Raw genomic sequence first — 22,929 nt, forward strand, 5'->3', positions numbered from 1 at the left:
GAAAATATTACCTTCTAAGCTGTTTATGTGCTCACAGACTACTCATTCATGTTTTCCTTTGGTCGGTACAAGACTTGACAGCCAATATATGTTGAGTTGATTTAACTCTCTAGTAAATGGATACCTACATTTATAGAAGTTGCCTGAGACAGCCAGGCAAACGTGCTGAGGGTAAGCAGCAAGCTCCTGCTCTGCTCTGACAATCAGTATGACAGATACTTGCACACAGGGGAAGAATAAGCAGCTTCTCTGCTAGGAGGCTACAACTAGGTGGTGTTTCTTTCAAAGACTGAGAAGAATAAATTTCTGATTACACATCCTGAAGTGCTCTGTGCATCTCCTTATACCTGTCAATGTTGGCCACAACCCTGCACTGGATTAGATAGAGAGCAAGGGACTGCTGGAGATGAAATCAGGTATTTAGGACAAGTACCTGGGAATCCATCACTGAGAAGGAAATTCTCAAAATTCTACAAAAGCAACTGTCATGCAGAATGCTAGTTTTGATGTCCCACAGTTGCTCTAGTTCCTTGTGATGGCATAAAACAGACAGCAGTGCTAGCCAAGTATTAAGCCCTATGCTGATGGTCTTAAATAGGCCCATATTATTAAGTGCTGAAACATTCTGGTAAGGTAAGAGAAAGCTCTCACCTTGCTGTATTTCAAACTTTAAGATAACTGCTAAGCCTGCATTACCTGAGAGCAAACATACTAACCAGAGTGAGAAAATCTCTGCCCCTTGGCAGTTTTGAGAGGAATTTGAAAGGCTTCAAAATATAAAGAAAACAGATCAGTATTATTGCAGAAGGATTATTGCATTCCTTTACCAGATAAGGCTTGATTATTTGATTAAACCATTCAGAAAAGGACAGTTTGAAAAAACCAGATGTGTACATGATCACATGCTGTACAGACAATGGTGAAGTGATTAGGCAGTGGAGAAGCAAAATCTTGAAAGATTCAGCTCTTTAGGCCAGATGAGGATCAAGCAGTTTATTTCAGCCCACCCACTCCTCTTGGTGCAAGAGCATTATGCAAGAACGAAGGAGGAGTGTGCGCACAAGGCATGAGAGGGAAAGCATAGATGTGGGTGTGTGCATGCGAGAGATTTGCTAGTTCTTCCTAGTTTTACTTAGGTGTGAAGTTACACAAAAATAGGTTTTTTTCTCTTGACACGTTCACACATTTGCACTCTAGCTCAAAACTTGAAAGAAAAGAGAAGAAATTAAGTCCTTGGAGAACTTAAGCAAGCAGTGGTTGGTTGAGAGCCTGGACTTCTCATCATATGGCAAACAGGAAAGGAACTCTGCACTACCAGCCACGGCACAGAGACCATGCAGAATGCAGATATGGAAAGTGAAATGTAACTAATGCAACATCTGGGGCATCTCACAACTGCCTAAGGAGTCATGATTAAACATCCAACACTTATGCAGAAGTACAATGTGTGTTATATGCACCAAATCATTCATAAGTAAACATCTGTCCTGCTTGTGACCACATCTTAACCCAAAATTTAAAGCTCTCTTATGACCAAAATGTTCCCAGGAGAAAAGGAGAATGAAGAGTTGTTGTCCATGTTCACTTAGTTTGGCTTCTCTGGTAAAACTACCAGCAAGAGTGACAATTAAAATACAAAACTGTAAGGAGCTAACATAGGTGTGATGAAAGGGACCATAAATTAACTTTTGACTGTCACAAAGTTGTGCCACATTGACAAATGACAACTATGCTTCTCAGTAACCACCAGAGCTATTGAGTCAGGGGAGACTCTTAAATTACAGCACCATCAGTTGTCAGTGATAGGATTTTTCAGGTGAATTCTTTATCTCTGCAATTTGCTTGACTTCTCTGGTCCTGCTATATCCATAGTTTCTTGAGTTTTACAGTGCTAATTTCCCTCTTGGGTGTATGAGAAATGGCCACCTTGGGGTAAAAAAACCCCAATGCATAAACCTCTGGATGTATTTTTTTTAGGATGTGGGAAGTTGTATGTATCTTTTTCAAGACTATGTGCAAGATTCAGGAAGACTGCAGTCTTAACTGAACCTGAAATATAACCTCAAAATTATTTCACTAAACCTCCTCTTGCAGCCAACAAGCTGCTAGCTGGAAGCCTGTATCCTTAGGCTTCTGGTAGCTCCTTCACACTCTCTTGCAAAGAGGATATGAAAAAACCCATGCTTTAGTCAAAGTCCTTTTGCAGTGGGCCCCTGCAATTTGGTATTAATGTTTGTCATAGGTTAATGCTGCTCAGCTGGATGAAAGAAAAGAGGCAAAATTTAGACTCATGTAGAATACCTTGTGCAACAGAAAATGCAGATTTTATATCCCATATTTAATATAACTGCATTGAGATGCACAGACTGACAATTTTCCTATCCAACTGATATGATCTGTGTGAAGTCACCTGGAACATGTTATCATATTCATTATGGTCTGGAAACCAAAGTGAAAGCACCTATCAATTAAACTGCTAAAGTACAAAAACAGATTTATTTTTTTTTAATAGGAAGAACAATAAAGCAACATTTCAAATGAACTTCTGGCGGGTAGAAACAGTAGGAAATAATGGCACATGATCTGTCTTGGACAAGGAACACACTATATTCTGCAATAGCACTACTGAACTGCAATTCATTCTGTTCCACTTCAGTGGCACCATTAGATACCTTTTGAGGAAATAGAAGACTAAGCAGATCACCCAGCAGCCACAGCACTCACTTCACTAAGATTTAAGCATATTATGTGAAAGATATAATAAAACAAGAACTTCGGTGCATCTCATTTTCAGGTGCCAAGAAACTCCTGGTACAGAGCAGATGGAAAAGAGACACCTAAGTTGGGGCTGTGATTTCTGCCTGGCAGCATAACACATGCAGTATGATGCAGTAGCAAGTCCAGACTCCTATTACGTATTTTTCCTAAAAAATCTTGATTGAGAGTGAACTCCATCTGCAAAGACCCGCATTCACACTGAGACCTGTTACCGCATCACAACTTTTATATTTTGCACTTACAAACGCAACACAATTCTTTTGCATCCCTTTAATTGTACCCTGTGACAGTCCCTCTCACTCAGCATCATCGCTTTGTTTTGAAAGCCTTGAAGGTACTAGCCAAAATTATAAATCCTTAGTATTCGACTTTCTGACAACAGTGATCATTCAGGTACTTAATTAATGTGGTTCCCTCTCATTTTTCTTTTCACTTTAAAGGCACAAGCTTGTTAATTACTGACATCCTTTGTGTGGGCAAGAGGACCAGGCTGTCTCTTAGTACTTGCTAATGATTCTTTGACTGATGTAAGGGGAAGAAAATACCACTGAAATGACTAGGAGTAGATACACTGGCAGCCCTGAGCAACAGCTGATGACTTTAAATGCAAGCAAAGGGCTGAAATAATTCCCACTGAGCCCAGAGGAACAGCTGGGATCAATTTGACCCACCGAGTGGCTTGAAGCATGTCACTGATCACTCATTTCCCATATCGTGTAACACCTCTCTGGCTAAAGCAACACCCTGGTGGCAGGACAGGATCCTAAAGTGCCCCATCTCCTTGGGAAACAGTGTTCAAAGTGTGAGTGGGAATGTGCAGAACAGGTGTGGTGAAGGGAAGCAGTCACACTGATCTTAAATACTTACCCATTCTCTCTAGCATCCTGCTGACTATGCTCCCTAGGCTATGAACAAGAATGGCAAAAACCTAAGGCGAGAGGACAGCCAAAAGGGACATTTGTATTTCAGGCAGTTTTGGACAATACCATAAGACTTACCTGGACCACTAAGATTCATGTCACTCTCTCTAATGATCAGACCCTTACTTCAACAGAGTAGTCCTGAAATGTGGTTCATTATAGCAAGTTTGACAAGTCTGAGATGGTTCTGCAAGATTCTTCAAAGCAGATGTCTTACAGATTTCAGAATCGAGTGGCTATAGCTTTCTTTACTTAGCTTTACCTGCCATTCTTGACAACCCCAAGTTGTCATACTGTTAAAAATTTCTAGCTCTATATTATTAATCATATTCATGTCTCAAGCTACGCCAAGTTTCACTATTACGCTTAAAAAGATGCATCAGCTTGTTCTGAAAATGGGCAGCTTCTTTACACAAAGCCCAGGGTTCTAATTACAAAGACCAGAACGGGAAAGGACTGAAACAAAATCAGGTATTTCATCCATTATTGCATCAGCAGTCTTTGTCCTTAAAACCTTTTCATCAGGATATAAAACACTTCATGTTCTTATAATAACATTTCTTAAGAAAACAACTGTAAAACATTTGATATTTATTTGCAGTCCAATTCAATAGGTTAGTAAAGCTGCTTTCCATTGTTCTCCTTGCCTATTCACCCTCCAGCTAAATGCCCTCATTACACAGGGTGACCTAGAGCTGATGAAATGTAGATCCCAGTTCACTCTGCAGTTATAATCAAAGCTCAGATCCCCAGCTGAGGCTAACATCCGCAAAGCCTAAATAGGAAAAAAGGCCAGCACTCAAAGAGAAACTATTAGTTAAACACAGTACAGTGAAGGTTTGCCACAGGGATGGAAATTCATCATCAGACTTTACAAAGTTTTTGCCTTGAAAACTAAATGCATCACTAAAATTTTCTTTCAAAAAACACAAAAGATTGCTTGTTTTTCATTTTAAGCAAGCCTATTGGTAACATAGCTTGTAATATGGATGTCTTTCTGGATGTTTTTGGAGCAATAGATTCCTATATTAATAAAGGAGATGAGAAGATCTTGTGTGCCTGAAAGCTTTCCTGTTTCTTTCAACTATTTCTATTCAACTAATGAAAATATTTTCTCTCTGTGAAAATATTACCTTGCTTATAGTTAAAATTGAGTGTTGATTTTATGCTTTCTACCATCTCACTGTAGCAAATTCGTATTTGAATTGTTGTATTTAAAGCAACATACGTACTCCTAAGAAACCAGGTATCTGGGCTGTTAACTGTGCACGATGGAACACTGTACAATGCAAAATCTATGTAAATTACAGTTTCACTGAAATAAACTATTACATCTATGACTTAGGTGTCAGTTAAGCCTTGGGCTGCTATCCGTGGTGCAAACCCACCACTGAAATGTTACAGTACAAAAAAAATTGTATCCTTATTATAGCTTTATCATGGCTATTAGTACTTGAAAAACAATATATCTGGCAGTCATTTTCCTAGATGAAGAGACTGTCACACCGTCCCTGATTACATCACTTTGAGCCACAGCTGCTTAAAGGAACCGAACCAGAAAGTGTCAGATCCATAAGTACTGCACCACTCAGCATGCAAGAGATCAGTTGCTGTTAGTGACAGATCATACACTAGCCACAGCTCCCTCAGTCCATAGTCTTGCCAAAACTAATCTCATTACTAAGCTAAAAAGGTTAAGAAAACAAGATGACTGAACTTACTGTGAGCTTCTGCAAAATATTTTATGGCAATACAGATGAGTCAAACTTCGTTGCCAAGGGGAATGTTGTTATACCAGTTTTTTTTCCTCCCTTTTTAATAAGACTGAATATTGAAGCAAAATAATATTTTATGTATCTACTGTTACAGTAAAACAGTGTCCAGGCAATAATGACTTCTGTAATGAAAAAAGTAAAAACTAATGATGTGAGACATTAGGAATACTGACATGTGTATCCAACTTAAATGGTTTGAAGAATAAATTAAAAGGACCTAAACTAATAGAAGATATGTTAACAATGTTCTGTTAAGAAAGTCTATAGAGACTCACGAGGGTTGAACAAGAATAAATTGTCACACAAACCTTTATGAAAAATGTGTCCAAATAGGGCAGCAAGAAATCAGGAGTAAGAAAAGTGCCATTTTATTTTACAGTAAGATTCTCACTACCCTGGCATCTTCTCTCCAATGGTGCTTGACATAATTTGTTTCCCAGAAAGATCAAGTAGAAAAACAGTTCATCCTGACAAACCCAACACAAATCCTGACATAAATAAAATCATATGTACCTTTACTGGTGTCAAGCTAAGTCATTCTGCTATGAACAAAATGAACCAGGAATTGAGGAAATTAACCCCCCCTAACTATATAAAAAAACACGGCAGAAATTTAATTTCTGTAACTTTTAGTTCTAAAAATACGAGCAGTGTATGGCCAAAACCTGTTCACTAACTACAAGAACATGCTGAGTTCTTGAATGGATCAGTTAGTTTTGAACACAAAATTTGTTTTGGCAAACTTATTTTTCTCCTCTGTCTGTAAAGCACTGCACTAATTCTAGCACTCTAATACTAAATAAAGCTTTCTTTAGCAAGGAAGAGACAATTAGAGAGAATGCTTTCTGTATTAATGCATACTACACTCACATCTTGAACAGGAGCCAAACTAGTTCCCTCTACACGTTAACAGATGCAGGACAACCAGAATGTTCCCATATGGAAAAAGACAAAGAGACAATCAAAGACAGAGCAGATTGCACATAAAGAGCATTTGAACAGAGCAAGACTCTTCAGGATCTAGAGAAATGAGTGATGACTAAAACCCTCATTAGCTTGCAGAAAGTGAGTAGGAAATGACTATTCACTGTTTCTTCTAATAGAAATAAAATCAAATCAATAAGATCAGCATGTGGCAGGATAAAAACAGCAAAAGGAGGCTTTTTTTTATGCAATACACAGTTCAGAAGTGGAGCTATGTGCTGTAGGAAGACATGCTAAAAATCCTACCAGCTTCATAAAGCATTCAGACAAATGTAAGAGGGGAAAAAAGTATCTATCGGGGGCTAATAAACATGGAGAAGCTTATTTGGCTCACATAGACCATAAGCTACAGATCTCCAGAGACCACTATAGTGCTCTAGGGAAGTATTATTCTATATTTATCTCATTGTGTTCTTTCCTAGGCATCAGCTACCAGGTGGTATTAAAAACTAGGCTAAATGGACTTTGTAGCAGAATACATTTTATTACGTCTATAAAATAAACCAATTCAAAATGCTGACATGAATCTCAACTGCACTCTAATCAATTCCCATTCACAGATTGCCTGACATAAGAGGGAGGTTAAAAAATACAAAAAAAAAAAACCAAAACAAAATCCAGTAAATCTCAACTAATAAAAATACTAAAAGCTAAGAATACTTAGTATGCATTCATTTGGAATTAAAGTATGTAGACAATTATATATTGTGCATTTGCCAGTTGAGGAAAGTAACCCTGGCTTTTAGTACAAAAGCTTTATCATGTTGTAAATCAGCATGTTTTGAATGGTCATGCATGCCCTAAGAATGCATGCTGCTCCTGGAAAATAACTAGCAAGTACAAATGAAACAGAAAACAAAAATGAACGATCTATGTAAAGGATTTCTGCTGGCTGGTTAAAAAAATCTATTTTAATCATGATTTCAAATCCATCAACTCTGGCTGTAAATACATTCCTTCAGCTTAGAAGCTATTTGCAAGAAATACCAATTCAAGAACTTCATCAGACTGTCAAAAATAATACAATGTTCTTAGGTACTAATCAATTATAGACAAAAAAACCACAAGTTGTCAGCACATTTTCACCAGCAACTGTTATTGGAGCTTTTAAAAGATAAATCAGCAGAATCAGCTGGTTTTACCAGAGGCCTGAGAAAATGAAGTTTACTTGATATACTCTCTATGTCCTTCCTTCTCCTTGTCCTTCCCATTAACTTAAAAATCTGGTGGCCAAAGCTGCCACTAGCTAACAATCTTGGTAGCAGTAGTGCTTCTAGAGAGAAGGAAAAAATACTAAGATACTTTGGCTTCAGCTTTTGATGGGCCTTGAGGCATTGCTATGAGCAGCAGCTGTCATACCTGTCGTACTGGACAACGCAGAACCTGTGGCTGAAGTTCCTCTAACCTGTCCAGACCCCTTCTGGCAACATTGGTAAAGGGAGAAAGGCTTTGGCTCTAGCACAGAGACACATCGAATGGGCTCTCCAGAGAAAGAGAGCTCGCTACCCTCCACAGCCACCATCAGCAAGAAATGCCTGGGTCTCCTCTCCAACCTTGTGGGCATGGGACAGCCTGCATTTGCTCTATTTAGCTCCCTTATCCTTATAAAGGGCACCGACAAGTAAACAGCCCTGTGGGAACAATCTCTGTACTGCATTGACTTCTAAATAAAGTCCAGAGATTGTCTGGAAGAGCTTCTGTCAGTCATAGTCACAAACACAAAAGGGAATTCCTTCAGGGACCATCAGGGTCAAGTGCTCAGAAACAAGTCCTTTCCAGGCTACCTCTGTAGAGACAGCCACAGAGAGCACAAGGAGTAAGAGAACTGTGAGGAAAGGTTCCACTCTATATTCTCCTTCAACAGTGAAGACTTTAGTGACAGGGAGCAAGTCTGCAGAAAACTGGACTTCACCATTTTCCAGCAGTGGGACCACATGGAATGATTAACAAGGATCCATTCTCCCCCTATTCCCTGCCCTGCTCAATTGCTATCATCTGCAGGAAATCCAGTCTAAATTATAACCTACCAAAAAAGAATAAAGATGAGGTAACTTAAAAAGAACTTAACAAGATGGAATGTTTGCAAGAAAAAAAAAGGCAAATGGTGTTCAGCTCTCTCTGATGCTCACTAAGAGCTGAGAAACTAAATCTCATTTAAGACTGTGACCCAGCTATTAGCTACCAAGCCTGGCACCCCAGTGCAGACAGCAGTAAATTCCTCTCTGAAGGATAATTGTTGAAGAAAATAGGCAAACACTGACATGCCTGCTAGATGAAGACTTGATCATGATAAACTACTGGTGTTTTCTTGCAGCAAAGGCTGAGGCTGCTGCTCAGAAGGAACAGTATCATAATGAGATTGACACTAGGAGTGTTTAAGAAGAGTGTTACTCTGGAGAGCACACAAGGGACTGGCCTTGTATTTTCAGTCATTATCATTATTTGTCTCTTAGTCTCATTAGCACCATTATTTAGAACAGCATCTGCACACAATCACAAAAATAGAGTCAAGTGTGCTGCAGTCTTTTCCCATGTGTGCTGTTAAGTCCAATTTTTCAAAAAAGCATTCCGTGTGCACGCGGCTCCACCAGCATGAAGAAATCTATTTTGGGACTGCTCTAATCACTGGGCACAAACAGGGAGGCAGTCAATGGCCTATGCACTTGCAAGCAGCAACATTTGCACAAAGTGGGAACACAGTGAAACAAGCATAAATATAGTCACAAAGATTTCTAACTCAAAAGAAGAAAAAGGAAAGAAAAGTTACTATTCCACTGTGGGAGGTTTTTCAAATCAGAGAGGGATGTGAGGAAGCAGGTTCAGAGTGGTGTTAGCCAGGTGTTAAGTAATATGGATGTGGAAAGGAGAAAGGGACATGTAAGTGCAATGAGCCATTTTCTTGAACACTACGTGACAAAGCCACCGGAGAGAACATTAAAATATAGATGAATGGTTGTGTTTTTTTCAGTACATTGGAGAAGCAAACGAAACATTTGGTCATAAGGAGCCCAGGAGACAAAAGCTCTCCAAAAGCATTATCTATTTTCTCAGCCACTCTGCAAAGTGTAAAGACTTCAATCTGTGTAAAACTTTAATCTGGAAGAACCCTCCTCCAAGCTATCAGGAAGATGTGCCAGTGTGCTTTGACCAGATCAGGAAACACATTTTGCAATGAACTACTGCAAAAAAAGCACATCTAATTGGGCTTTGGTGGTGCCCTGATGGGCAGTTGCCATCTTATGTTGATGGGTACAGCCCCATCCACTTCAGTGCAAGCTTACTAACTTGAGGTCAGAACAGACCTTGTTTCCTCAAACTTCTCCTTTTTCTCACATGACTGGCTGTCCAGCACTCTTGTATCATCTAGGAACAAAGCTGGGCTCTCTTTTGGTGATGTCTTTGCTTGAGCAACCGAAGGACTGTTCAGGGACTGGACTTAAAGTCAATTTCAGCTGGCTACACAACACCATCCTGAGTCATTTATTTTCAATAGAGTGTCCATCAACTTTTCAAATCTAGTTAATACAAAACCTCGGGTAAGTCTATTTGAGTAAATCTATTTCAAGTTAAATGCCTCCCTCAACAACAAAAAGTCAGAAGATGAGAACCAAAACCAGTAACAATAAACGTATCTTCAGCATCTCTTCCATCTCTACATTTTCTACTGAAATGCCATCAGAAGAACATAAAGTTTCCCAGGCTAGCATGATCCAAGTTTCCTGACTGTGTATCTGTCCCTGCTGACCCTCTGTTGTACCTCCAAATAATGATTTCTGATGAGATCTACAAAGCCCATGGAGGGAGGATGCTGGGGTGAAGGGGAGGAAATCACGCCTTGTTGGTAATTCAGTAACCACACATTTAATGAAGCCAGCTGTCAGACTGGCATGAATTGTGCCTGTTACTGAAATAGAAGTTCCTGAAGGATGAGCCATTCACCCCTGGCATCAGAAAGACTCCAGACCAAAGTTTCCCATGACTAGAGTGTCTGAGGAGATAATCAGCAAATAATGCCTCCTTGTGTCTTCACCTTCCAATCGTTGTTTGGATTTACAGTTTGGGGCCATTCTTGCCAGTCACTTTTACTGTTGGCTAATACAGAATGCAGGACATGCATTATTTTTGTGTGTTCATAACCAAAAAGCATTGAGAAAGAACTTATTTGTGGGCGTTTCAACGAAAAAAGTGTCACTTGGCAAACAAATCTTTCAGTTGTACCTTCAGCTTATGCAGATTGGGCCGAATACAACTGCACTGATCTAAATTAATGATGTATCTGACCTTCTATCTTCAGCAGATCACAGTACATCCAATTTCACATCAAATAGCAGCAACACTTCTCGTTGGATAAGAGAAATCATCAGATAACGTAGATTTAAATATAAATGTGTCACAAAAGAAAATCCCAAATTACCTTCCCTGATTAGTACTGATAAACAACTTCTAGAGAGATTTCAACAGAAGAAACAATTCTGCTGAAAAACCATGCTAAATTGATATAAGATTTCTCAATGAGCTGAATAAAGGTTGCTTTATTTTTGATAAAGGAAGTTTTTTGATTGACCCCTCTTGCTTTCCTGGGTTTGATATCAGCTTAAGTAAAGAAAGAAAAGTGACAGTTTTAATACTACTTTAAAACTGCAGCTTGGTGTGCCATTTAGTCAACTGCATATCCTTTCATATGAACTTCAGGAGAAAAAAATACAGTGTGGAAAAAACAGTGGAATATGTTATAATCAGCAATTTTGCTAAAGTCGCAGAAAAGCAAGAAATTTGCCCGACATAAATGACACAGCTGAATCTCAGAACCCCTTACAGTCTTCTGATCAAGTAAGATCACTAGTAACTTCCAAGGTATAAGCAATAATTTCATATTCTCTCTTCCTTGAAGAAAGTAGGAAAATAAATAATCAAGCTGGCTTTGAGCTACAGCTGAGTAATGAAAAAGCACAATACTGCACTACTCCATCATTCATTCATTCAGATACTTCAGAATTTCTCAGTGCTCTTAAGAACAACAGAAACTAATCATCCTCCATTTGAAAATCAGAAATAATATCAGCATCTCAGCTTATGAACTAGGACTCAATCTATCTGAAACTTACTTCACAACAAGTTGCTCCAGCCATTTGTTCTTTAAATATTTTATTAACTTCTTTGACATGCTGTCTTTGGCTGGGGAAAGGAGTTGGTTGGGCTAAAGAACTCAGAAGAATATCTTAAGATCAGGTGTTTAAATGTCACTGGTATCATATACCTAAAAAAAGCATTCTCTTAAGAACACACAAGGATAAAAATCTGGCCCTACAGAAGTTAGTGGAAGAAACTTAGCTTTTGATTTCGATATGTCTAGAAATTCACCCAAAATTTGTGGATCGGTCTGGCACATTCAAGACGAACTGATTTGTTTGCTGAAGAAAAGGTGTGAATTAATTGCTCACCACAGATGCATGCTCTGAGGAGTGTGACTTCTCACAGGACTCCCCCTGACTGCATCAGATTTTATGGTAAGGGTCCTCTCCAAGTAAAGGTCATGCAGATTTTCACAGGAATAAACAGAGACAGCTTAAAATAGTCCTGCAAGACAGCAGTTTGCTTGTAAGAACGGTACTTAACTGAAGTTTCATTACAGTGAATTATAGTTTGCAGGCACCTTGTCATTTAATAAAGTAGACGAAACAATTTAGATGAAAATGCAATAGATTCTCACCAGATTTTTGTATGCAAGACATGGGTTCGAGACATGCTGAACAGGCGGAGACGCTGAAGAAATGATTACTTGAGATATCATTACTTGAGTATTGATGAAGTGGAAAATAGAGCGTGAGGAAAAGATGCATGGGAGGCGTAATTACTATTTACAGTGTCTGACTTTAATGCTACACAATAGTAATGTGAATAAATCCACATCTTAAGCACTCAGGTGGCTACAGTGAAGAGGCTCTCCTGAAACCACTGTGCACATACCCAATACACACATCTGCAAGGATCTACCTACATGTAACTGAATCCACTGATTGCCAGATCATTGCAGCACCTCTTCTGTGTTAATCCACATAGCTTAAAGATGATTATATGTTGGCACAATATTCACCCACCTTCAATTATCATCATCTGCTCACCTCACTAGGACATCAGGTTAAATATGTGTATAACATCCAACAAATCCCTGTCCAGCATAACCTCCAAGCAAGTGAAACTGGAAATAAGAGATACAACAGTTTCTAACTGAGGTGACCCTTGATGTACACACACAGCTGGGCATGCATTTAATTCTCACACTCTGTTTACACCCATAAAAGCCATCTCTTCATACATAAACTGCTGCAGGGCTGTGCGTTAACATTTGCTGTTTCTGTGTATTTGCCCAAATTTTAGTGAAATCCTCATTGAATGAGAATGCCTTCTGAAATTCAGAAAGACTAAAAATTACTTTTACCTTCTCATTTCTCCAGGTTGTGAACTAGATCATTCTCTAATTGGTAGAAAAAAAGATGCTGTCACATTGTGTTCAGCCACTCAGAACCTGGATCTTCCTCTACCCCGGCATCAAGCATTAAAGACCTTAAAACTTTTTACCCATTTCCTCAGGAAAGGTTTGACTTAGAAGAATTTGCAGTGGTATTTCATAGGTTCCACTCCTGGTGTTTGAAATGTGGGTCTTCACAACTGTCAGAGCAAAACAACACTTCATTCTGGGAACACACTTTAAAGAATACAATGAAACTGCATTTTATTTCCAATTTTGAAACAGAGAATTGTTTTAAAACATGGTATCAAGTAAACAAGCACACATTTTGCTTCATTAAAACTGGCAACATCACAGCACTCACTAAGGAACAGAAGAAAAACACTATCTAAAAATTCATTCATCTGTACAAGCACTGAAGAAAACCACCAAGTCCACAAGAAAAACAAAACCATGATAAAACCTTTATTTTTTTGTTTTCCATCTTCAGATTTTGACAATTACAAGGTGGAGAAGCATCCTATGCAATCCAGCTGAGGGCTGATAGCCTCTCTTTTCATCACAGGGACATACACAGCTGCTTGGGTGGTGGACTGGAGTAAAAATGGGATTTCAATCAAGCACTTCATTAGCAGCCTGAACTCTGACAGCCACACTTTTTCCCTGTTATTACCTTTAAAATAAACTGTTATCATTTGATTCGAAACAAAGAACTAAGAAAATCCAAGACAGACATCCTTGAAAGTTTCTTGTTGGAACTTTAAAAGAAAAAAAGAATTTAATTATATAGTCTCTTGTTCTAAGAATTATGAAAAAACTCAAACTTTCAGTTTTCTTTTGGTTTCAAAAAAATCACAAACCCCAAAACATTGAAGATATTTCAAATAATGCTAGTCAGACTTTTGAAAGTTTTATGTTATCACATGGTTGTGAGACCACTGAAGAATCAGAGTCTCAAGCCACAGGTTAGGACTGCGTTTGGTAAGTGCAGTAAGGACAGAGAATTCTTAAAAAACTGAGCTAGAGAGAGCCACATTACACTCTCACATAAAGTGCTATGAATCCCAAATAACACAATAGCAGTAGAGGTACCAAGACTAAAAAAAAAATTTAAAAAAAAAAATTCTTTTGCATGTATTCATGTCATCCCATGAACCCACTATAGAGTATAAACATCTACATCTGAGGTACTTGGTCTAAATTCTCTTCAAAGTCAGTGTGGAAAAGATGGCTCACCCTTAAAGTGACCATCATAATATGGAAAATATATTTCTCCTTTAAAGCCTTGAAGTATCTCTTAGTTCTTTTGTCTGAATATAGGGACTAAGAGGATTAGGTCAGATTTAGATACCTCCCTTGAACATATCCCTTGTTAAGGGATATGAATCCTACCCAAACTGTCTTTTTGTTATGCATTTAGATATGCTGGGCCTTCCTTCCCATGTTATCCCATGAGCTGCTGCAAAACAAATGCAAATCCTAATAAGCAGAACCAAGAGCTCTGCACCTCTGCTAGGCTATTTAACAGAAATATTTGATCTGGAGGATTTCATCCTATTCCCTGTTACAGAAATATTAAATCAGGAATAAATCCTGGAGCTGCAAACACAATGTGTTAAAGAAAGAAAGAAAGGGGCAAAAGATTCCAGCTGTAGAGTAAAAACATTTTGAGCTAAAACAATGCTGGTTTAGATCATCTGGTCTTAATTTTTCTGGCTGTTAGTTTGAGGGGAAGAGGAGCCTTTCCAAGCTGTTCTCAGCAATTAGAAAGCTTTGCTGCATTTTTCTCAGGTGCTTTGGGGGGCAGGAACACTCAGCCCTTAGTGCTTGTCCCCTCCAGCTTGTTTTATTTCAGTTGTTGCAGCACAAGTCCTGCTGTACACAGCGGGGGCCTCAAGGGGAGAATGAGCCAATTCCCCCCAAGCAGAAGACCACTCACCAGTTACCACTGAGGTGGGAAATCTACTTAACTTGTGGATTTCTTGTTTGGGACAAACTATGCAGGGAAAAAAATGATGCAGAGAAATAGTCACTGCAAAGAAGTTCACATCACTAAAATGAGAATAAAATTTTAAGAACTGTAGGGTTTGTATCAGTGAGAGACTTCAGCAAGTGCCAAGTATTTTCAGAGCAGGAAACAAATATTTCTTATTAGCTTTCTTTGCCTAAAACGCAAGAAAGACAACTATGCATCCTGAGTGTTGACGAGCTCTCTCAAAAAATTATTTTAACAAGAAAGCTATTGAACCTCCGCCTGATCTGTCTACCTGTTGCTGCAAACCTCTTCTCATCCTCTCTAATTTATGTAGTCAAAATATCCACACAGAGAAAACCCTCCCAAAATCCACCCAAAGATTCTATCCATGTGCCAGGCATGTGAAGTACTGCATGAATGCACACTTTTGGGGAGGAAGGTAAGCTTGTTTTCTTTCATTGGGTTGTTTTTTTTTCCATTCTGTTGATCCTTTAGGATTAACATCCTAATGTAGGCAGTGGCTCAGACTGTCATGATTCCTCTGTGATACACTCAACATGGACAAGCCTGGAGGACTCATTGTCTGGTGTGTTTTCTACTGCAACCTGTGGTATCTGAGCACAAGTCATTGAAGGCAATCAGCTGCTTTGCAAAGACTGAAGTTCAAGGGTGTAACCTCTGCTGAGGATGCTCCAGCACTCTACAGCTAAGATGGAAGCAAAGTCCATCCACACGTCAACAAAAGACGTACTCAAAATATTTATTTTAGAAATTGATGGTATTTTATGAATGTCTCCCAGGAGCCCTACAGAGTTCATTCCAACCCATTACTACTGACCTGAGTAGAATTTGTAACACCTGTCTCAGCAAATCATCCACCCCAATGCCACATCCCCGTGGGAAGGAATCTTTACAACTTAGAAAAATAAAATTAAGCCCAGTATTACAACAGCATTCTTCACATTTCAAAAAGAAACTGCTTTTGACTTTGATTCATAACACAGATAATGTGCATGGTACTAGTGAGGCCAATTTACTGTGATTGGTTTCTGCCATAAATTTAAGAGGGCAATTTCTCCAAAAAGTGTTTTAGGTTTTACCTTTCAGGATTTGACAAAAGTGAGTGTTTAATAGATTTTGCTATTTCACACCACTGTTCCCTGTGCACCACTGAAAAACTATGACCTGTTCCCTGTGAGAATGACTGAAATGTTAATAACTGCATTGGATTTATATTTCACCAGTTTTGCTGCTCTGTGATAACTACCACAGCGGATTCTCAATAATTCATTAAACTTAAGCCAATCTGTCATGCTGTTTTCTTTTTTAGGTCTGACTGATATGTCCCAGCTCTTTTATTGCTTTTATTTTTTATCACTTAAGATTAATTTCTGCAGAGCAACTGAAATGCAGACAGCACGCTTACCACACATGTTGGGAAGACTTATAGGAGCTTTGTGTCCATCTCTTTCACTCCCAAAATTCATGTATCTGATTGTTTGGGTAGTGCTACTCTAGGGCTCACCTGTCAACCTTATTTCTATAATAAAATGGGATTATTTTTCTTCTCCACAATTAACTATTTCCTGCCAGTTCTCCCCAACCTTCAAGTAATTTCATGTTTTAAACTTCCCTTTTTCTTTTTGAACCAAGAGCACACAAAACATTCCTACCTTCTATTACTTATGACAGTCATTACATAACCCTTTTATAGAGATGGAGCCAGCATGCTGGGCACCTGGATATTTTAAGAAAGAGAAGGGTATACTTCTGTTTTCCTTCATCACCTGCAGTGAATTCATGTGACAGAGGACGGAGGAAAGTCCCCCAGTAATCTGCTCACCAAAGACCTTATGGGTCTGCCGATAGAAATAATGTTTCTAAAGAAAATATCCTTTGCATGTTTGGACTCTGTTTTGAGCAGATTGGAGTGGAATACTTGTCAGCAAAAGCAATGGTGAACATAAAAACCACCCAAACAGTTCTGCTAAAAGCAATCAGAACTGTGAAACAGCAGAACCCCTGCTACAGACTTGAGTTATTTTTGCATTGAGGAGCAGGATGGAAGGGGTGGCTGATGGAATAGTTTGTGAGGAGTGATGCCCCACTCAGGACCTGACTGCTATTTACCACTACAGTATAAGAAGGAGCACCAGGACTCTGGCCAGTAATACTGATCCAGGACTGCTGGATAATCATTCTAGGGGTTTACATAATGACAGAAAGGCTAAAAATGCTCCAAATGAAAGCAACAAGAGTATTTTAAACCATTTCTTCAAGCATGACTGGGACATTTTCTAACGGTCTTACCTGACCTGAAATTCATAGTTACAATCAGGAAACAAACCCCTACTGCCCCTATTTCCTTTTTCACCCAGGCAAGTACTTTTTTCTCTCCTTCTTCAAAAGGTAAATTATCACTCTGCTTCTCCTCAGTCTTTGAAAACCAGCTCATAACTGGTGAAGAATGCACAACAGTCTTTTTATTCTCCCTCACCTGGCTATTCCTCTAGGAACCAAAAGAACACTCTTGCATTCATAAAGACTACCTTTCCAGATTTTGGCAGCTCTGGAATCAACACAGCACAATCAAGAAGAATTGATTTTTATTAGTTTTACTGCAGACTCAGTTCCCTTGTGCTCAGAAAACATAAGCATATGTACAGCTGGCAAGAGTGAATAGAAAGCTTGTCTCCATCAGTCTATGTTAAATTTAGGTCTTACATATTCAAGCATCTGTATTGCTCTTTTTTGCATAGTTATTATTTAAGGCTGTGCTACGGTATAACAGTTTTCCCTAAATGCAAGAAAGGGTGGAATTTAGCCTTGTACTTCCTTCCATAGGGTGAGAAAAATCTTTGCTTCGGAGTCCACAATGCTAAAACTATTTTACATCCAACTAGTACAACATGCTGCTGCTTCTCATTTTATCTACAGACAAGAAGCAACAGTGTTTGTTTCTTGAACACATGCATTTCTTGCTGCTACATGAAAAGAACAAATCTCACTTCACCAAACAAGAATATAAATGAGTACAGGTAAAAAAACCCCAAACCCATATAGAGAAAAAAAAATTATGCCCTTTTCTTATAAGCAAGAACATTGCAAAATTATTTCATACTGAGACTCAGAAATGAACCCAGCAAAGTAGGCTCACATTACAATACAGACTTGTAAATAATTTGACATGATTAACTTTTAATTGGTTTAGAGGAAACTCGGAGAACATTCCTAAAATTAGGGTACAATTTGAAGAAAACACCACCAAGTCTTCTATTATTGCAATACTGCAGGAAATGTGCTCTGTCCAGTACGTTTTATAAACATTGAGATACAGTCCCTTGATAAATGTCACACTGAGACCAGTACTTTTAGTAAGATTATGCTAATTCCTTTGGTCCGAAAAAATACCCAAACATTTTCTTAGTAAAAAGCCCAGTTTAGGATAAACTTATTCCTCTGCAGAGATTTGTCCCTCTTCAGGACATGCCTTAGATTTGCGCAGGGAAGGAGAACTCTAGAAAACCTTCACAAAGTATTTGATAGAGACACTGCCAGGACACTGGATGAGGTGGACCTCTGGTGCAAAGCAAGTCTAACAGCTGTCCCATTTTAAATATAAAAGTTTCCTGAAGTAGTAAAAAGAAAAATCTAAATGCTTTAGGGGCAGTTTAAATCCCAATCTCTTTTCAGAGGCTGAGGCTTCAAGTGCATCTCAACAAAACCACTGTTTTTAAAAGCTTTTTCACTTCCGTAAAAAAAAAAAAAAAAAAGGCAATAAATGCCAAATCCATCTGAAGTGAATTCCAGCTTTCTTAAGCCATGTCAGTGGAAGAACACATTTGCAGTAAACAATGATTTCCTACCACTAGAAGAACGGGAAGTTAAGGCAGATCATTTATCAAACAAAACAACAATGCAAATCAGAAACGTTTCTCTTGACATTTGGACACATTTCAGATAAATTTGTTTCTTTCCCACCCTGAGGCAGCATTCAATGACTTACTGCCCTGAATATCAAAATCCCCAAATGATATAGTGTTTCAAAGTAGGTTGGGGTGTTTTTTATTTTCTTTTGGGGGGATTTTGTGTTGTGTGGTTGTTGTTGTTGTTTTTTTAAATGGGAAACCAAAATCTCAACAAAATTGTATTAATTTACATAAAAGAGAATTAGTTGAATCAGTGCATCACCTCTGTGGAAACAGTTTCCTTGCAGCTTTGGATTATTTCCCATCTGCTTAAGTGGTGAGAACAACTTAGAGCTAAACCCTGCAAAAGCTCCATTTCCACTTAAACAGCCTTTCTGCTCAGACAGCTACACCCATTGAACAGTTCTGTACCTACACAGCAGCAAGCTCAAACAGGCCTTGGTTTGACAGCATAGATCTGTGCAAACAAATCATAAAAGAGTAGCTATTACATATTCTGAAATAGCAAACAGAAGACTCTCCTTTAATCTCATGCTTTTCTGGGCCAGGTTTTACCAGAACCACATAAACAAGCCCAACCTCCCTGCCCACCATCACACAGAAGCTTACAGAAGGCACAAAAGCCACACAGGAGGCAGGACCAAGGGTTGGAACACCACACAGGGGATCTCAGGAGATTAGGCATTTATGAGTGTAGAATTTGTTCTAATTATGGCAGACAAGTACAGAATTTGATTTCTCTTCAGTTTTTAGACTTCATTTCTGTGTACACTTTGGGTGAGAGCGCTGCAGATTCAATGCAACACTTTTGAGCTCTGCCCTGTGCTCAGTGTAAATCCATTCCCTGAGGAACTGAAAGCTGACAGCAATAGTTAGTGAATGTAGCATTATCCAGAACTAATTTAAACCACAAGCCTTGCTGCTTCAATATTACATTATTCTCAGATACTCTGCATCTCTAAGCCTTAATTGAGGTTAGAATTGTTCACGTGAAAATAACAGAAATTACTAATTAACACTTTTGATAAAGTGTTTTATTTGACTGACTTCTGATTAGTACAGGAAATTTTCCAGAAATCTGTACATAGGATTGAAAAGTGAAGCACTATTAAAAAATTGTGTATCTTTCAAGGTAAATTTATGACTGAGCAAAGTCTATACAGCAATGTTTGCTTTATTTGGCATCTCATTATTTGTTTAATCATGGGTCTACTTAGAAAGACATAAAAATATTAAGTTTCAGGCACAACATATATGCAACCATTGGCTCTGAAGGTTCCCACGGAATAATTAAAACAGATTTTTGAGAAACAGAACCAGTAATTTCTAAACATCTCTAGCAGATCCTTATGCTATTTTTCCTCCTCAATGACTTGCATCTGCAAGTTACATTCTAGTGTTTCTTCAAATTAATTTCTGAATAAAGTAAGTTTTGAGTGGCACAGAGCGCTGAAATTATACATTTGACCAATCTGATGAGAGCTGCAGAGCTCAGAACATCTAGAAAGCAGCCCACAAGATATGGCTCTTAAACCTAACTTTAGACAACATAAAATATTGGCAGGATTGGCCACTATCTTGGGTTTAAAATTTAGGCTTAATGAAAATACTTTATTTATAAAGACAGACTTCATATCTGAAGGTAATTCTAGATATAAAGATGCTTCGTTCTTCTCAAGTTACTTTGTAATTCATATGTTATGATGTTTTCCTGTCACTTGTTATTTGATGTTTCACAGATAAAAAGTTCAAGTAGGCAGAGATAGAAACCACTGTTAGGTCTAGTGTGGGGTTTTTTGGCATTTCCTTTTTCTTTCATTTTGTAATTAAACGCTACACACAACTCTGCTCATTTAACCTCCTGAGGCATGGGTGCTACATTTTTCCTCCCTCTTGTCATACAAGATGCTGAGAATACCTTCTCTGACACAGCTCTCTGCCAAGGCAGGAGCAACCCATGGAGGGGGTTCTGTTCTCCACACAGAAATCTGCACCCTGGAAACACATCACCTGACAGCTTCCAGCCTGTCGAGGAGGACATTATTTTCCCAGCTGTCAAGGACTTCAATGCTACTGCTGATGCTGTTTTTAAACACTTGGGTATGTGGGAAATTGTAGCCTTTCTAAATTTTCAAGATTAGGGAAATTAAAAATCCTTGTATTCATTATAGTTCCTATTTTTGGGATTATCGTATTTCACTTCTCAGTCCCACATAATATCCAGATGGGAGACAGAGTTACTAGCCTCTTCAGACTTGAAAATGAAACTTAAGATTTGCCAGCAACTTTCACACAAGAAGTGTGTGTATAGAAAGCTCCTTTGAAAGACATAAAGAATGGACAGAATATGCTCTTATACACTGGGCCAGACAAACAGCAGCAATATTCTGTTTGAGATGGTCATAATGCAAAGCTGGCATGATTTAAAACAAAAAACGTCCTAGAAGTATTACTTTCAATAATTATTATGGAAGTCTTTCCTTTGCATTTAGGTTTTCTTTTCAATACTTGAAGTATTTAAAAAAAACATATCTGCTTTCATTGCACACAACTCAAGAGGACATAACAACATGGCTCTGATAGCTCTTTTTGGTGTAAGTAAAAAAAGGGAACTAAACCAGTATGCTGATTAACCATATGCTTGAACAACCAAGAGAAAGCAGGATACTCACTGCTGCTTCTTCTCAGGGTAAGTAATGGCTAAAAAAGAATTCTGCCCTGAGGTTCAGAAAATACTGCAGCTATTACTGTTGTTTCAGACGACCCTGTCTTCAATGACACTAGGCAACCATTAGCCTTCCATGGTATTCTTGGGAGAAGAATACTTCTTGGGCAGTAGAATTGTTCAGCTGAAACACAATTAATCTTCAACTCTATGCTGAATATGCATCTTCTCTCATTCTCAGGTCATAATTTAACTCTGAAGAAACTTTTGATAAGAGCAAAGGCAGTAATGCAACACATGAAATGTCTTGTTTGATAGTTTGAATTTTTATGGGTAATTTCCCTAAACTGGAAAATTATTGTTGTCATTGCAGTGATGTGATGAAATTACAGTATGATTATGAATGAAATTCACTGCAAAGATGATGCATTAACTCTTTTCTACTGTATGAGTATATAACTATTTCCTCCAGTGGAACCTCAACTCCTCTTAGGTACTAGCTATGATCCTCAATATGGAATAGAGATGTAGAATAAAAAGGAGACAGTTGGGTATAAATTCTGAATATACATGTCACAAATGTTCTTATGTCACTGGCTATCAGCATTAATATTGGAGAAATTTCCGGCAGAATGACAAATCAGGCACTGGCTAGTTGAGTATGTATGTTTTGCTATATTTAACCAACATTCCAGCTGATCTGTTCTGCCACATCTTGGTTTGATTTTGAACTCAGAAAATCAGTTATGGGCATTTTGCAAATATACGACTTGGAATTAGTTCAATTCTAAGGAAAAAGGTGTAGATTTCCAGATATTTCCAATGGAAATTATTTGGCTTTGGACAAGTCTTTTATTTGGACAAAGTACTTCACTGAGCAACGTGCATACACATATTAATTTTTACCTTCTGCTCTTCTAAAGCTTTTATTTTAAGAATACCAGGCAGAAGGAAAGGAGGGTATCAGCAAGTTTGGTATAGGAGAGCAGTATAAAAGAGGCCAATTATTTCCAGAATGAAACTTGCAACTAATGTTTCAAAACACCCAAGTTACAATATTCCATGACACTCTTAGGCTAGATTCCAGCAATTAAAGATATGTCTATTTTGGATAGTACTGCAGAAATAAAGGAATTCAAGATTCATCATCATAATAATTCAACTTTGCACACTTTCACTGAGTAAAAATAATGAAAATTCCCCACTTGTATGACAAACATTTGTGCTCTCAGCTTTAGGATGACTGGAAAGGAGGTATTGATAGAGAATTTAAGCAATCATATAAGTGACTAGAACTCTCTGCAATAAATTCTGTATTTTTCATCTTAGTGCAAATTCACATCTACAAGATTTTAGTATGCAATGACAGCTGTATCATTGCATCTTATCTACAAATGCACATCTTTATTTTCCAGAGTAATTATGCACTCATCT

At 38.3% G+C, this 22,929-nt stretch overlaps 1 protein-coding gene across 4 annotated transcripts in view; it reads right to left on the reverse strand.

The window, feature by feature from the left end:
* PHACTR1 (phosphatase and actin regulator 1) overlaps window positions 1-22,929 on the reverse strand; it is a gene marked incomplete at its 3' end in the record, with an annotated part of 302,619 nt that overhangs the window by 200,972 nt on the left and 78,718 nt on the right. The gene's annotated exons all lie outside the window — the stretch shown is intronic.

Source organism: Zosterops lateralis, assembly GCF_965231275.1.
Source record: "Zosterops lateralis genome assembly, chromosome: 1".
NCBI classification, from domain to species: Eukaryota; Metazoa; Chordata; class Aves; order Passeriformes; family Zosteropidae; genus Zosterops; species Zosterops lateralis.